This window comes from Artibeus jamaicensis, unplaced genomic scaffold (assembly GCF_021234435.1).
Source record: "Artibeus jamaicensis isolate MK-2021 breed Jamaican fruit bat unplaced genomic scaffold, CSHL_Jam_final contig_444, whole genome shotgun sequence".
Lineage (NCBI taxonomy): Eukaryota > Metazoa > Chordata > Mammalia > Chiroptera > Phyllostomidae > Artibeus > Artibeus jamaicensis.
In genome coordinates this window covers 10,042,593-10,057,120 of record NW_026521831.1, presented here as the reverse complement: position 1 = coordinate 10,057,120, position 14,528 = coordinate 10,042,593, and the positions used below count along the sequence as shown (strand labels likewise).

At 43.6% G+C, this 14,528-nt stretch overlaps 1 long non-coding RNA gene across 2 annotated transcripts; it reads right to left on the bottom strand.

Annotated features, from left to right (window-relative positions):
* Positions 1-330: 330 nt before the first annotated feature.
* On the bottom strand, positions 331-8,012 carry LOC119037989 (uncharacterized). Of its 2 annotated transcripts, XR_008391777.1 has the most exons (4): positions 7,843-8,012; positions 5,432-7,328; positions 1,652-1,715; positions 331-1,105 (listed from the first exon to the last, which is right to left on the bottom strand). It is a non-coding gene; the product is annotated as an uncharacterized LOC119037989 (long non-coding RNA). The 2 variants fall into 2 exon arrangements; XR_008391776.1 differs by lacking the exon at positions 7,843-8,012 and having other exon boundaries at positions 5,432-7,801.
* Between the last annotated feature and the right edge of the window lie 6,516 nt (positions 8,013-14,528).

Sequence of the window (14,528 nt, the reverse complement as noted above, 5' to 3'; positions counted from 1 at the left end):
CAGGCATGTGCCCTGACTGGGAATGGAACCTTGATTGTCTGGTTCGCAGGCCCGTACTCAATCCATTGAGCTACACCAGCCAGGGCTCGAAACACTTCTATGTGGATCTGTTTTAGACAAAACAAAGTTTAATTAGAGGCAAATTCCATAATTCACTCTAGAATCAGACTCTTTTCCCCCTTCACCTTTTATTCGCAATATTTTACTGTTATAACTTTGAAAGAGTTGAAAAATATTTCCTACTGTCTAACCTCCCTCGTGGTCACTGTGAACAAGTTCTGTGTTTGGGATCCTTTATGTAATAAAGGATAAGGGCTAAGGTGCCTGAGCAGGGGAGGGAGGGCGTGAATTCCACACACTCTGCCGTGGGAAACCACCTATGCCCATCATTTCCCAGCGATGTACACTGAAAAGAGGAAGACTGTTCTGTTTCACAGTCGTGCACGAGTAGCTGCTCCCAGCTTCCGTAAAACACACATGCGGGTGCTCACGCACAATCACTGTGAAGAACTGCTCTCTCCTTTCCAGACCATTTCAAAAGCAAAGAAATGAAATGGTGCCTGGGAAATGTTTCGTGGGGTCAATAAACAATTAAAATTGGCACAATTTACTTGGATTCTTTCCTAGAGAGTTAAAATTAAGAATCACCAAAGAATATACATTTCAGAATGCTGTACAGACTCCTTTGGAAATAAGCTACAGGTGCGCGAGCAGGTGTTCTCTTGGTCTGTGCAAATGTCGTCTCCCGCACTAACAGAGGCACCGCCCTGCATTTTGGCAGTACCATTTGGGATCCATAAGATGGCAGACCTAGATTGACAGTGGGAAGTACACCAGTGTTTTCCACAAAATTGGTCATTTGCTGGTGATTTGAATAGGTGACGGGCTCACTGTGGCTTATTTTAATATGTTTCTCAATAATTTACATTTACTATATTATTTTGTAGGTATCAAAGTCACATAGTGTTTTAAAAGAACCTAATATAATATTTGCCTTTTAAAAGCTACATTGTAAAACAGAAGCTTCCCTTCTTCCATTGAACTTCTTTTTCTCTCCAACAATTTTGATGGTTATTGATTCAGGTGTTCAGCGTGTAATTGACAACTATTATAAGTCACACATTAAGGGCATAAGCAAATATAAGTGTAACAAAAACCAACATAAGTAAAAACACAGTCTCATCCTCATGCAGGTTGTACTCTGGTTAGTTGTGAGCACAGAGCTACAATTCTCTGCAAGCCTGTTACCTGTGTGAGTGCCTTGCCCAGGAAAGAACCTCAATAATGCTCCCTAATGATTCTGATAGTGTTTGTACTGCCTACAGACCTTTCTTTATGGGTAGAAGAGGGGTTCTTTTCATTGTAATCAGCTTATATTAGCATTTAAAACAGACTTCATCCAGCAATAAAGAAATCTGTCCTACTTGATTCCTAATAGCCACTTAGAATCTCATCTTTTCGGGAATCTCGACAACCTTGTTTGATTGAAATGATCATTGCAACAAGTTTCCAGGTAGAGGCAAGGAAACGCAGCTGTCTATCAATTTTGTTTCGTGTTCAGTTATCCCATCATTAACTATTCACATGTAGAGGAAATTATCAAATGACAGTCCCCCACCTTGTCCCACCCCTGCCACACCCTTTAAGATACAAGTTTTCCACAAATTCAGAGATCTCAGGCTCCAGATGGGAGGGTTCCATCTTAATCAGGCTTTCTGCAATACAATTTAGCAAACTGTTGTTAATTAGGAAGAGCAGTACACGGGAAGCAATACAAAGGAATCTGTGATAAGCTGCTATGAAAATTATGCAATCACTACTCATTCTCTTTGATGAAAATATGTTTTCAAGATAATAAGGAATTACTGAAACATCAGTTGTACCAGATCATGGAAAAACGTTCTATGAAAATCTCATTCACGCACTCCAGTTCAGACTTGAATTTAATTTTGTGTTGCAGGTAGCACAATATTTTAAAAAAGAGACTAGCACTTTCCAAGACTAGGTTTACTGATACGGCATATTACGATCTGAAAAATGCCCGTATCAGTGATTAATCAGAACTCTTACCTTAAAGAAAAAACAATGCTGGAAGGTGTTTTGCCTTTCAAATTCTAGTAGCAGAAAGATGGGCAGTTTTTGCTTTAGAGTCTTATAATCAAATTTTTTAAAAATATGACACACAGTTTAAGTAATGAAACAGTTCCCTTAGTGCTAGATGGTTGATCAGCTACATACAAATGTCTATGTACACTGATCTATGTGGAGATCACGTATGATTATACCGTGATAAACACTACACACATCACACTAGAGGATCTTTTGGATTTTTTTAAAAAAATTGTTTTGGTTTTGAGGGGGTCAGAGAGTCCAGACTGTATGACAGGGGTTGCATAATTACCCTACTTATGTGTATGTCTGGGAGGTTTCTATGGTTTTTATCAGACCCTCAAAGGTGTCGATTCTCCCCCCAAATCACTAAGAACCACGAATCCAAGACAGAGTACTCAGCACTCACATTCTGAGGTCCCTGCTATATAGAATTAATTCAATAAGTATTGTTGGGTGAGTACTTTTTCCAGAATATTCCTGAACTGCTGATGCTGTCATCAGAGATAAGTGTTGAGGAGAAAAGATACATCAGAAAAAAAAGGAAAAATGACAAATCAAGACTGACTACTGTACGCAGGACAATGGTACAGGTGGTAGATCTTTTTACAGTAATTTGTTTTTAATTTATGAACTAATGAACTAATTTGTTTTTTACAGTAATTTGTTTTTTAATTTATGAACTAATCAGAAAGATAAAAGATACACAGAAAGACGTAAGAATATTAGAAAAGGGGAAAAGGTAGTCAATGGATTGTGAAATGCATACTAGAATTGTTTAAAGTAAAAGCCTTTCCTAGGTTTAAAAGAGTTTTGATGTGTACGGTTTTAAATTTTTCCGTCTACAGTCAGGAAAAGACCAAAAGTATAAAACAGAAGAAATTGGAATAAACGGGCCTCCCTGCCCTACTTTATAGTCTTCAGTTATGGGGAAGAGAGTGTCCAGGGGAAGCACACGCAATCCATTAGTTCCTGAACAGCACACTCACTAGCTCTTCCTTTTTTTGGCTACTTTTTTTTGGGGGGGTGGAAGGGGGAGGGGAGGAAGGGAGAATGTGGAGGCTGCTGATTTGGCCCACAGCATAAGAAAATCACTCCTCCAGTGCCCTGAAACCCATTAAACACCTTTAAACAGGTACTAGGCCAGCAAAGGTCTTTCACCAGAAGCAAATGCCTGGAAAACTCTGGTCCACATTTGGGAAGCACCCCCAACAGGAATACTTGGAAGCATTAACTCGGCACCCCCCCCCCAATCAGTGCTGTTGCCACTTCCTTCTGTGAGGTTTCTGAGTCCCAGCAGAAGGCCAAGTCCAACGGGTACCCTTTCCTCACTTTAGTATTATGAGTTTTCTTAAAGTGAGGTAGAACTGTTTGCTTACTGGTGTCTTGCTATAGAAAAATACATTGGAGAGACATGATAAGGCCAGTACTGGAGGGTACGGTCCAGGAATTGAGCTCGACCATAGTGATACCTGTGGCTTTTTCATCCTTTGCCCCTTGGTGAGGTACAATTTCTTGGATCTTCTCGAATCCCAATGCTAAAACTTTCAGATTGTAGCTCATTTGTATTTGTGGGCCAACTACTGCAGACAGTAAGTGGGTTCAACTTCCAGGTCTGTCTCCATTGGTAAACCCACCAAGTTACTTATGCACTCGAAGCTTCACTTTCCTTCATTGTGAAATAACATCATTTTTGTGCACAACGAGTGAGATCGTAAATGAAGACACCGCATGGCACTCCGTAAGTGCTCAGGAAATATTACCATTATTCTTATTGTTACTGCCTCCATCGGTCTCCCTGTCTACAGTCTCTCTTTATATATAAAATTCGCCTCCCACTTTGCTGCCACATAATTATTCTTACATTACCTTTGTCAGTCTCTTCTCAAAACTCTTCAGTGGGTTCCGTGCATACAAGACAGTCTCGTCTTCTTATCTGGCACGGGTGGCCATTCTCTACCTAGTCTTAACCAACCTGACACCAGCCTGGTCTCTCCCTTAATAACAGACTGAATGTCTCCTTCCCCAGCACACCCTGCTCTTCTCAGCCTCCCTGCTTTTTTCCCAGTGTCCCCTCTGCGTGGAATGCCTTCCCTGTGTCCATCCACATAAGCTGCTGACCCTCCAAGCCAGCCAGATGCCACCAACTCCACAAAACTTTCTCTTATCCCTGTAGCAGAGAGTTTTCCCCTTTGGATTCCTGAAATGCTTGTCATTTCTTCTACCTTGAAAAACTGTTACTTAGGTTCACATTATCTCCCAATCTAAAATATTAAGTTCTTCAAAAATGAAGGTCCACATCGGTTTCATTTTAGATCCCTACTGCCCATCATACAGGGCCACACTCACAAAAGGTACTTGACAAATACTTATGAAATTGACTGATCAAATGTTCTTAATAAAAGTAGAATGCAGTAACAGAAGAGGGTGAAGTGCAAAGGGACTCAGTGGAGGAAGAGATAATTTTGGCTGGCTTTGCACTTGAAGAAAGCCTTTAAGGATATTAGAACTTTTCGGACAGAGATCTAGGCCAAGAAAGCAAAGTGAATAAAGAATGGAGGGGGGAAAGCAAAGATTTCAGAACAATGTATATATAGCTGAGATTTAGGAGATGGGAAGGGTACTAAGAATAAAAATCCAGATTGTGGAGGGCCCTGCAGGAACTCCTAAGAAATCTGGATTTAATTCTCCAGGCCTGGGGAAGCCATAGGAAGTTTGAGCAGGGAAGTAACATCGTCAGAAGCTTTTGAAAAACTGTCCATCTCTGGGCGGAAGATGGAACTAGGATGGGAGATACAGAGACCAATACAGACTTTCACCGGGAAAGCAGCAACGAGGTTTTGAACTATGATGGTGGCGACGGGAATGTAAAGGTGAAAGAATGTAAAAGGGACACAGTGCAAAGAGAACTGAAATAGGGCAGCGGAGGGACAGGAATTCTCAAGCTGGACTCTATGGAAAATTCAGGGGGTCCGTGAACTTGGATGGAAAAGTAGAGCACCTTTATTGTCACTTGAAGTGAACCGTAGCGTACCTTCCATTAGGAATATGGGCAACGAATCATGTGACATGAGGCTCCATCAGACTGGCCACGGGTGCTGTGGTGCAATAGAGAACTTCTGCACTCTAAAGCGACTAACGCTTTGGTGAAGCCTTTACCAGAGATAAAGATTAGAATTTAAACAGAAAATTTTACATAGACACACATATATTTTTAAAAAGAACCATGTGTGGGGACTGAGAGAAGGGAGAACAATAAAGATGGGTGACATGATCACTTTGACCTTGGCTGTGCTGAGTTCCAGGTGTCAGCCACACTTACCTGAGACATAGACATCCGTTTTCTTGTGTCCAGTAACGTCCAGCTGCAGGGAATCCTAATCACCTGTGGACAGTAAGAAGCTTCACTTCCCATTCAGTTCATCCTCCCAGTGGCACTGAAAACAGTCCAGGGGTGACCAACCGTCCTGGTTTGCCTGGGAGAAAGAGGCTCTCCAGGACATGGGCGTTTGAGTGTTAAAACCAGGGAAGTCCAAGACAAACTGTGGTAAGCTAGTGACCCCAAGAGCCCCCAAATGTGGCAACATAGCCCTGGCTGGGGTGGCTTAGTTCATTGGATCATCGTGCCACGGAAGGGAAATTCACAGGTTCGATCCTCGGTCAGGGCCCATACACCCAGGTTGCAGTTTCATCCTCTCTGCCCAGGAGGGTGTGAGAAGGCAACCAATTGGTTTCTCTCTCACACTGAGTTTCTCTCTCTCTTCCCCTCTTCTTCTCATTCTAAAAGCAATGAAAAAAATGTCCTCTGGTGAGGATAAAAAATCTGACAATATATGCTAATAAGACCATGTTAATACTCAATGAAGAAAGACTGTGCCACCTAAGGTTTATTTTGGATCTGAGTTTGTCCATCTGTTCTTCCTGCAAAGTGGAAAATCTTCCTCTCACAAGGTCAGACAATTACGGGCACTCAGTAAATGCTTCAGTAACCAAATATCATTAGGTCAATAGCTTTACAATTTACACAGTGCTGGCAGGTTCACGTCTCGCGCAATCGTCACGAGAACTCTGTGCAGTAGACTCGATTCTCTCTGCACCACGGAAGAAACCTAGGCTCTGGAAAATTCAGTCCTTCGCTCTGTCTGCCTCACACAGCAAGCAGAGTGGCAGGCTCCTATTGCACCTGCCAAAGGACACTGAATTATTGCGTGTTCCACGGTCGCTCCAGTGGTTGCTGCTATTTGGAGATTATGCAAAAGTGCAATATTCTTTCTTTTGCAATGTGCATGGACTCAGTGCTTTGACACTGTACTGCTAAACAACAAAATGGGGTGCTGTTAGTTTTAGGGGGCTAGTGATCGTTTACTTATGGGGAAAAGGCATAAAAGGCAAGAATTAAATATCCACAATTGCTAAAATTAGCAATAACTTCCAAATCAAAAAGGGAGGCAAATGGCACAAAGACTGTAGTCCCACCCATACCCAGCATCTAATCAGAAAATCTACACAAGGCAGTGAGTGCGCCTGCATTAGTCAACACTGAAATCGACAGTCCCTGTGTGCCTGGATCGATCAGTCAGGAATCTTGGACAGGGATGGGAACGATGGAAGCGGGACGCAAAAACCAGGGTGGTCCATTACTACTAAGACTTCATAAATCAGAGGGGTCTGGCCTTGCTGGGTTTATCGGCGAGAAATTCACCAACCACCTCTCCCCGTAGCCATGGCAACACCCGCCTACAAGGTGAATTCTGGAGCTCCCTGTAGCCAAGGCAGCACCGGATTCACCCTTGGTTTTCCACAAACCCCCGAATGTGCACCTACGCAGCTCAAATAAAACCAACAAGGGCATCGCCTGGCGCCAGAGCAAGACAGCCATGGCTTCTCCTTTTCCCCATCTCTAAACACTTTAATTCTCGCGCCCCCCGCTGCACCCCGTATCCCCTGAACGGAAGATGAGTCCTGAACAATGAACCTTCTGATACAGTAAGAGATAAAAGGTTTTCTCTTCGCCCGGGTGGACCTCAGAGACGAATGAAAACCGGATGCGCGCGCACACACAAGTTGCCTAAAAAGGCAAATGAGCTGATACGATCAAAAAAATTTTTTTTCAGCCAGCATCTCGTAGCATGTCTCCCAGGCAAGCTCAGTTTCGCCCCTGCAGGCCACTGTTTCTGGAGCGATAAACAGTTTCCAAGACGGCTGTTTGATGTACAGTTCTGAAAAACAAAACCGCATTCCGTGCGGGTGGGACGGCGCACCGCGAGGGCGAGAACCGTGACGTATTCGGGGGAGCGCTCCATATTGCTTTCCAGCTCCAGCAAGATGCCCGGGAGCAGATCTCATTTTTTGCTTCTAAAATGCAAGAGGAATCAATTCGCCCTCCCCCGCGCACGCCGAGAGGTCCCACACCAAGCGGTTTTATTGAAGCGCCAGCTAAAATTCTTGTTAGACCCTCTCCTCCCAGGGTGGCCACGCTGAGCTCCCAGCCGCCAGCCCTGGAATTCTATCCCCACCACATCCCTGGGACCCGAGCAAAAAAGTAAAAAGGGAAAAGAAACCCCAAACAAAACTTCTCTCGCACAGCCTTTACTCCACTGCTTAAAGAGCGCTGTGGAAAGCTGCTCCGCAGCCGCAACAGTCCCCACTGCCACTAGTAAAGATGGCTGCCATAGGCGGAGCCGCTCCCTCCCCGTGAGGTCGCAGGCTGCCCCCCCATCCACGACCACTCACGCGGAGCCCTCCACGCCCGCTGCGGTTTGACGCATTGCAGGTGCGGAGAGGCCAATCAGAAGGCTTAACTCTTTCCGGCCAATCAGAAGGCTCAACTCTTTCCGGCCAACCACTGCAGGGGCGCACTGGCCTATCAGAGCGTCCTTGTCAAACCGAACGAAGAAAGCAGCCTCAGCAGCGCCAACTAAGCAATCGGCTGGACAGCGCGGTTTGCAGCGTGTGTTGAGAGAACTGCCGTGTGCTCCTCCGCCGGGAGATATAGTACCCTCGCCCGCGCCCCGCCCAGCCTGCCCGCGCACGCTTGAAAAGCCTAGGCGCGGAACTGGCTCCTTTTCTTCCCGCTGGGAGACACTGGAGATGGTAGTTACTTGAAAGACAAAGCTAAACTCATTCGCCGCGGCCCTCCGAAGAGCGATCGCAAACAATCCTCGCTCTGACCCCCAGCTCTGTGAGGCCGCGATGTTTGCCGTTCGTTCGGCACGGTTTGGGAAAACAGTTGCGGCCAGAGAAATAAGAAAACCCTGGCTTATCTCGAGACCGGGATTCTAACTGCAACAGAGCGGACCCTTCCTGTTTATGAGCTTAGGTCCAGGCGCCGAAGAACACCCTCGGGGGCACTTTAGTTTGAGAAGGGCGGGTTTCCATCCCTCCCGCCCCCTGCCCCCCGGGCGGTTTTCTTATCTCCCCGCTGGGCTCCAGCTTTCAGGCCAGAGTGCACAGGAGGACCCGCCAGGGGCCAGGGGCCAGGGGCCAGGGGCCAGGGGCCAGGGGCCAGGGGCCAGGGGCCAGGGGCCAGGGGCCAGGGGCCAGGGGCCAGGGGCGCCAGAAAGCTGCTGGTTAGCTCCTCGGTAGACTGATGGGAAGCTCGTTTGGTCCTTCCCTATGGAAAGCCCCTTGTTACATCTCTGCAAAAGGCCCAGCTAGATAATAAAGATTTAGCGAAATAACTACAACAATGAGCCGGATCTGGTACCCTCGTCTGTCTAGTGCTAGAAGATATTGCTAAGCACGGATTGTACAGTGAAAACTCCAAGACTCAGGAAGGTCAATCGACACACCCACAAGTCACATAGCAATTTAGTTGCCGAGCACAACGGGGAATGTCTCCCAAGCCTGTGTGTTTCTACTATAGTAACACCCCATCTTCTGAAGATGCCATTGTGGTTGTGATGTGGTTCAAATATTTGGGGGACTTGATTGCATAACTGAAGGAAGGTATAGGAATGTAATTTTCAATCGTATCCTAAAAGTAGCTGAGAAGAAAGGTTATTTGGTTATTCTTGATGCTATCACGATCTAGCCAAGAACACTTAAATCTTGTGGATTTCTTAGAACTGCCATTTAATTTAACATGCTCTATCTGTGATTTTGACGCAATAGGGCTTGGATAATCCAGTGTGGTTTTTTGTTGGTTTTTTTTTTGTCATTGAACTATATTCACATCCGGTTTCTAAGATTGTGCTATTAATGTTTTTCCTGAAGTTTTACAACCAGTAGTGGAGACTGCTCTCTACCCGTATAAAGGTTGTTCTTTGATCTAAGGCTATAGTTGCTGGTTGCCATTTATTGCTACTTCTTAAACTTTTACTAAAAGCCTTATTCAAAAGCTGTGGTTTTCTTTCTGTAGGCGACTAGTAGTCATCCCCAAAGATGTTTGCTAAGTGATCAAATATCTGAAGTTCCCAAAAAGCATCTCACCATAAAAATACCTACCCAAGAAACAATACATCGTATTTCTTTTGCCACATATGAGGTATAGAGAATATATACCCTAACTTCTTTATATCTATCAGACGGTGACCTGAGAAAAGAGATCTGACTGTGCCCCTCCCAAAGTGGGGATTCTTGGGTAAGTCCCATTGGCCTCAGAACCTGTTTTCAATAGTGTGGACTGAGAAGATTGGATTAGACGATTTCCAGATTTTCTTCCAGCTCTAATATTTGGTTCTGCTGTGAAGAATTTGCACTGAAAGTTAATGTGCCATTATGTTCGGCTTACCTGCTTCTGCTGGTAGCTCTTTAGGCTTTTAAAGTTCCCTTCATGTTTATTTTCATGTTCAATCTTCACAATCATTCTAGAGGGAGAGTCCCCATTCACAAATAAGTTAGGTTTGCCAAAAAGTTTGCCCCAGGTTTATCTGAAATGTGAGTCAGTGTGCTACTAAGTAATCGTCTAGGATTATCACTTCAATCCTAGTACATTACCAAATGTGTTGCTTTTTTGGAAGTCAGCAAATTAGCTCACTGAATTGTGAGCTCCTTAAGGACAGGTCCTACCCACTTTACCCTTACATTCTCAGTGGTTAATGAACTGCATTTTACATTCCAAGAACTCGGTAGAGGTTTATTGAAGGAATGGACGAATAATAATGAGGACAGCGGTAGAAGAATTGGATGTAAAAGGATTTTTTGTGTTCTAATCAATACTTACTGAGAATCTACAATAAAGAAGTATTTTTTAATGCTACAATTTTGTTTTTCTTTGAGTCGTCTCTACTTTTTATTTTAATTGAAGGAAATATCGTCATTATGGGACATTAATAATGTCTTCTTAAAGAGCAAGGCTTATTTCCCAGCTTTCCTTTGTATGCCTTCTATTACATTCTTTGAAGGATACAAAGATTTAGAAGAAAATGATTTTAAAAAATCTGACAGACAAAATTGCTCTCTTTTCCCTTCTATTGTCGCTTGTCTGGTTTTTTGTAAAGAGATAATGTCCTCTACCTAGCTTTTGATGTTCTTTTTTTTCTGTAGTTTTTTAGAAATAAATGTCAGGATTGATCAGTCAGTTTGAGTAGGCATGGCCTAGTGCATTCTAAGTATTTTAATCGAGTATCATTCAACAAAGTAGGGCTTTTATAATGATCTTGATTTTTATCATGTATAAAAAGATGTTACTCATGAGTCAAGTCTCTTATGACCACAGTTCTATTTACGCCCTCATCTCCGGGGGTCTCCTAGTTACTAGGGAGTTCTGTGCAAGTTCCTCACAACGTTCACAAGCAGAGTATTTAGCATCAGAAAAGTCTAAATCTGGGAGGAACCGGAGCGAGTCCATCTGCTCCACCTTTTTGATTTTTTTAAGTAAGTTCTAAGAAATGACTACTTAGGGACAGAGCAGGCTTTAGGATTGTATTAGACTGTACTTTCCTTTGACCTTTGGATACATTTTAATCAAAGATTAATCCTACTAAGGGGAGCAGAGAGATACCATCATCCATAACGCCTCCAAGTGACTGTGGAAATCTCGGAATGACTTTTGCTTTGGACTTTGCTATTTCATTTAGGGTTTGGCTATCTTAAATTGTTCTCTGTGCTAGGCCTTATCTATACAGTTGTTTAAAATCTTTGCCCTTCATTTAAATTGCTGACCCTTTCCTGTTGTTAAGCCTTATCATAGTTTTTTTACTTACGTCTTCTTAATTCTAGCAAAGTTTCTGTTTCCCATTCCCAAAAGGCCATGTTTTGAGATGGTTAACAAACAAATAAAAAGGAATGCAGCTATACAATTATAATTGTTCTATAAAATCCTAAGGTGTTTTTTAGAGTATTGCAAAGTGCTAATGAAGAATAATCATGGTTATATCTTTATTTCTCATTATGCAACTTTTAGGTTGGTTCCTTAAAAAATTGGCTCGTTTCTTAAGCTGATTAAAGCAAGTATGGCCTGACCTTGTTTAGAAATGGTGTCCTTTCAGAAAAAGAAAACCTTGTTCCCTGGCTCCAGCAGCACCTAACCCTCTAACCTTGCTGGCTGTCTAGCTAAATTCACAAGCTAAATGAGTTCAGAAAATAGAAGTGACTTGGTGGGAGCTATGGTATCACCATACGAAACACAGGCTGAGGTAGATGCTCCAACCTCAGAGCACCACAAAACACAAAGTTCCCACAGGCACAAAGTGCTGAACAGCTCTCATCAGTTCTCCACCTTTCTTTAGGATTTGAAAATAGAAATGCCTGTATTAGAACCACTGTGTCAACGGACCATTTAAAATATAGCTTCTATACTTTGCCGCCGTTCAGTTTTGAGGTCATATCCTAGGTCTCAAATTTTGCATGAAACAGGTGCAACCACAACACATGGAGCGGCAGGGAAGAGGTAGAGCAGTGAAATAGGAAACCGTCAATCAGTCCCGTGTCGCCCATCTCTTAGGCTGCCGTAGAAGAGGGCCGAGGGCCATGCAGCCGTGAAGGGAATGAGGCTGCGCGGGGCTGGTTCCCCCGGCAGCGGCCTGCTGGCAACGCCTGATGATGGAAGACCTTGGCTCTTCCCACTGCCCACAGGTTGTACTCCCGCCTTAGCTTGTGACTGGTTCTGAATCGTCTTCTGATCTGACTTTCATCCATTTAGTTGACTAATATATTAAATATTATCATCAGCTACGACTTACGTTTGTCTAGGGCTTTAATGTTGAGAAATTAATTTGACTTTTTTACCCTCTGCTGTAACCCTCACTCAAGTCCTTCGGGTATGTTATTGCTATAATACAGTACATCACTTTACAAATGAGACAGCTGAGTCTGTGTGGCTAAGCGGCCAAGGAAGCGGCCATCTGACCTAGCAAATGATTGCCCACAATATTGCAAAAGAAGTTTCTTAAGAAGTAACTGTTGTCAAAATAATAAAAATAACAAAGCCTTGAGTGACATTTCCTTGAAACAAGACAAAACTCCTGTCTATGCTCCTGGTGTATGGAGGAGAATTCGAGATGAGAGGGGCACACGAGTACTTGACTGTACAACTGAAGATTCTCCTGAAGGCAAATACCTCCAGTGACCCGAAGAATCCAATCATCCTGCTGTGAGGCCGAAATTCATTTATTATCCAAGGACTCAGGGTCTTCACTTGGAATGAGTAAAACTCAAGAAGCATCTTCACTGGACTTAGAGATAGAGCCAGTTTTTCTGTTCAAGTACAACTTGCCCTTGGCCTTGGCCATGTTTTCTCCATTACAGGAAGCAGGGAGTGAACTCAGTTATGTAAAAATAGGGAGAAAACTGCTGAAGCAGGAAGGTTCAGGCCAGGCGCAGGCTTGTTCAGGGCTCTACAGGGTCTGGGTCAGGACCCGAACAGGAACGGTCCGGCGTGTTCTGGAGGTTTGGCTTACCACCAAATCCAGGCAGACTGGCTTCAGGCATTGGTTCAGCATTAGGGCCAAGAACTTCCTTTTTTTCTCTACTTTGGAAAATCCACATCTAATATCTTCTCCAGTTCCAGGAATAAACTGAGCTCAATGCTAATCAATTAAAGGATCTTTTGGTTATTTATCAATTCAGCTACTATATTGAGTTCAAAGAGTGTAAGATGGCAACCACTGCTACTCTCTGGTTGGGGAGGTAAGGTACATGAAAAAATGTCAAGCATAAATGGATAAGAGATGCAGGAATTTGGGAGAGAAGTTCACAGGGAGCTATGATAATCAGGAATGTTTGAAAGATGTGGGGTTTAAACTGGGCCTGAAGAACCTTAGGATTTATTTATCTATTTACTCTAACAATAGGATTTTAAATTTTTTTGTTGATTTTTAGCGAGACAAAGGAAGGAGAAAGTGAAGAGAGACATCGATTTGTTGTTCCACATACTTGTGTATACATTGGCTGTTTCTTGTATGTGCCCTGACCCGAGACCGAACCTGTGACCTCTGCATGTGGGGACAACACTCTCACTAACTGAACTACCCAGCCAGGGCAAAACCCATAGGATCTAGAGAAGCAGCAAAGTTTCGGACAGGTGTCTGGGCACTGGAAACAGCATGGAAAGGCCATGAGTCAGCAGGCCTGAATACAATACACGGCATGTATTCAGGGGACAGAGAGTAAACCGATTTGTAACAGTTTCTATTTATGGAATGATAGAAAAAATGTTGAAAAGGTAAATGAACAGAATGTTGCAGGGCTTTGCATGCTAGGCACGGGGGGCTTAGCTTTTTATCTTCTGAGGGCATTGGGGAGCAAATGAAGGTTTTTGAACAGAGAAGTGACATGATTAAACTAATCTGGCGTCTGTGTCCTCAATGGATCAGAAGAGGACAAACTCATTGGGATGAATACAGAATCACTGATGTGGTATTAAAAAATGTAGGGTCCTCAAGATTCTCAATCCTGGCCCACATGGTTATGCTGTTCAACAGAATTTTTTGTGGCAATGGAAATGTGGTCTGCTGTCCAATGCGTTCATCACTAGCCACTGCTACTGAGTACTTGAAATGTGACAAGTGAAATTGAGGAATAGAAGAGCTTTTTATTTTAATTTTCACTTAAATAGCTGCACATGGCTAGTGGCTACTGTCTGGGAGAGTGCGGCTCCGGAAAGTAGGACAAAGGTTTTTCATTACGAATTAAAACCAAACCATACAGTTACTAAATGAAACCTCCGCTCTGTTGGACATGATGGGGCCCATTCTTTGGTATCACCGACAATCAACATCAGTTTATCTGATTTACCACTGTGGGCCCGTTTTCTGCATATTTAAGACCTCAGCGAAAGTGTCAATTTGTGCCGATAACTGGCTCTGCTCTTTAGGCAAGCGGAGTCATCCCCAAACATGCCATTCCAGTTCCCACTGTGGCCACATGTCCCTCAACAGAAGAGCTATTAAATCATCTGTAAGCTGCTAAATGCCTGTGTTGCATGGACATCTTAGACCCGCTCTCTGGCTTGCCCCTGCGCTAGCACATCTAGTAGA